Raw genomic sequence first — 2,633 nt, 5'->3', positions numbered from 1 at the left:
CATTCATATACCTTCTTTGGCTGCTATATGCTGTACTTTATATGTCCATGACTATTCTGTAACGACCAATTTATACTTCTTAATCCCTTCACCTTTTTCTCCCATCTCCTTGACCCCTCCCATCTGACAACCAACAAAACATTCTCTGTATCTATGATTCTATTTCTCTTCTAATTGTTCATTTATTTTGTTTTTTGGATTCAGTTATTGATAGATATGTATTTATTGCCATTTTGTTGTTCATGTTTTTGATCTTCTTCTTCTTAAAGAAGACCCTTTAATGTTTCATGTAATACTGGTTTGGTGATGATGAACTCCTTTAGCTTTTTCTTATCTTGGAAGCTCTATATTTGTCCTTCAATTCTAAATGATAGCTTTGCTGTGTATAGAGTAATCTTGGCTGTAGGTCCTTGCTTTTCATCACTTTGAATATTTCTTGCTACCTCCTTCTAGCCTGGTAAAGTTTCTTTTGAGAAATCAGCTGATAGTCTTATGAGAGCTCCCTTGTAGGCTACTAACTGCTTTTCTCTTGCTGCCTTTAAGATTCTCTCTTTGTCTTTACCTTTGGCATTTTAATTATGATGTGTCTTGGTGTAGGCCTCTTTGGGTTCATCGTGCTTGAGATTCTCTATGCTTCCTGGACTTGTATGTCCATTTCCTCCACCAAATTAGGGAAGTTTTCTGTCATTCTTTTTTCAAATAGATTTTCAATTTCTTGCTCTCTCTCTCTTCCTTCTGCCACCCTCCATGATGAGAATTTGATACACTTGAAGTTGTCCCAGAGGCTCCTTACACTATCCTCATTTTTTTTTGGATTCCTTTTTTCCTTTTTGCTGTTCTGATTGGGTGTTTTTGGCTTCCTTACATTCCAAATCATTGATTTGATTCTCAGCTTCATCCATTCTATAGTTGATTCCCTGTAAATTGTTCTTCATTTCAGTTAGTGTATCCTTCATTTCTGACTGGTTCTTTTTTATGGTTTCCATGTCCTTTTTTAAGCTGTTGAAGTTTTCTCTGAGTTCATTTGCTCTTTCCCTAAGTTCATTGAGCATCTTTATAACCAGTGTTATGAACTTTGCATCTAGTAGATTGCTTGTCTCCGTATTGTTTAGTTCTTTTTCTGGAGTTTTTTAATGTTCTTTCATTTGGGCCATGTTTCTTTGTCTCCTCATTTTGGTAGCCTCCCTGTGTTTGTTTCTATGCATTAGGTAGAGCTGCTATGGCTTCCTGGCTTGGTATCATGGCCTAATGTAGTAGGTGTCCTGTAGAGTCCAGTGGCACAACCTCCCCTGTCACCCAAGCTGAGTACTTGAGATGCACCCACCATGTGGGCTGTGTATACCGTCCTCTTGTAGTTGAGCCTTGATTGCTATTAGCAGGTTAATGGGAAGGATTCACCCAGGCTGATCAGCTGCAAGGACTAGCTTTGACCACTCACCACCAACATCTGACCACCATGGAGGATCAACTGTGCAGGGGCCCACTCCACAGAGTTGGACTTACTTCAGCAGTGCTCTGGTGACCTCTGGGTCCACCACTTGAGTGTATCACTTATGGAGGTGGTTGGATGATGGTGCTCTGATGTAGTCTGTAGCTATCTACTGGGTGCATAGGCTCTGGCGCCTCCAGGGAGGTTGCAGGCCATAGTTAGCCACTGCCTATGTTCTGTCCAGAGCCATCAGGCATAACTAAAAAATGATCTGCAGATGGCTGCTACTTGTGCTGGCTGGGAGGTACCTAACCAAGGTCAAGCTGTGAACCAATCCAGCTGTTGCTAGTACTGAGCCTGTAGCAAGAGCCACAGGGCTTGCTGAAGCCAGATACTGCTTGTTTGAGAGAATTTAGGAAAATCTGAAGCATGAGCCAAGACAAACCATTCATAAGAAAAAGCCACTGAAAATAGCTTCGGTGGGCCCGGAAGTTGAGTGGGGCAGAGCCTCATGGTAGAGCAGTGTGAGCCAGGTTGATGGAGTCGCAGAAACAGCACTCAACTGCCAGCTCTGTGGAAGGGGATGATGGCTCAGAAAAGGAACAATGGCCTCTTCCAGCACTTCTGTTTGGAGAAAGCTGCTCCCCAGCTCTGGTTCTGATGCCAGGCACTTAAGTTCCTCCCAATATGCCTCTGGTGCCTTTTAAGTTGCTGCCTTGGTGCTGGAGCTCAGAGGAAGTGAGTCCAAGTAAATATGTGCATGGGTCTTTTAAGGGGAACTGCTTGGGGCTCCAGAAGTTTTGTCTTCCACAGCCTCAATCCCCATTGGTTCTTACAGCCAGAAATTGTGGGGACTTATCTTCCTGGCACTGGAACGCTGGGCTGGGAGGCCTGGTTGGGGCTGGGACTCCTTTCTCCTGAAATATCCCTTCCAATTTTTATCCACCACATGTGGGTATGGGACCAGCTTGTTCTGTGTCTCCGCCCCCCCTACCACTCTTGATGTAGTTTCTTCTTTAATTTTGTAGTTGTAGAACTTCCATTCAGCTCAGTTTCTGGTGGTTCTGAATAATGGTTATTCTGTAGTTTAGTTGTAATTTTATTGTGGTTGTGTAAGAAGGTGAGCTGTATTTACCTATGCTGCCATTCTCAACTCTCAATAATCATTATCATTTTGAAATAGCTTTCTTTTTTGCATCTTGGT

This window comes from Desmodus rotundus, chromosome 1 (assembly GCF_022682495.2).
Source record: "Desmodus rotundus isolate HL8 chromosome 1, HLdesRot8A.1, whole genome shotgun sequence".
NCBI lineage: Eukaryota > Metazoa > Chordata > Mammalia > Chiroptera > Phyllostomidae > Desmodus > Desmodus rotundus.
Note: the sequence above shows the minus strand (reverse complement) of the source record.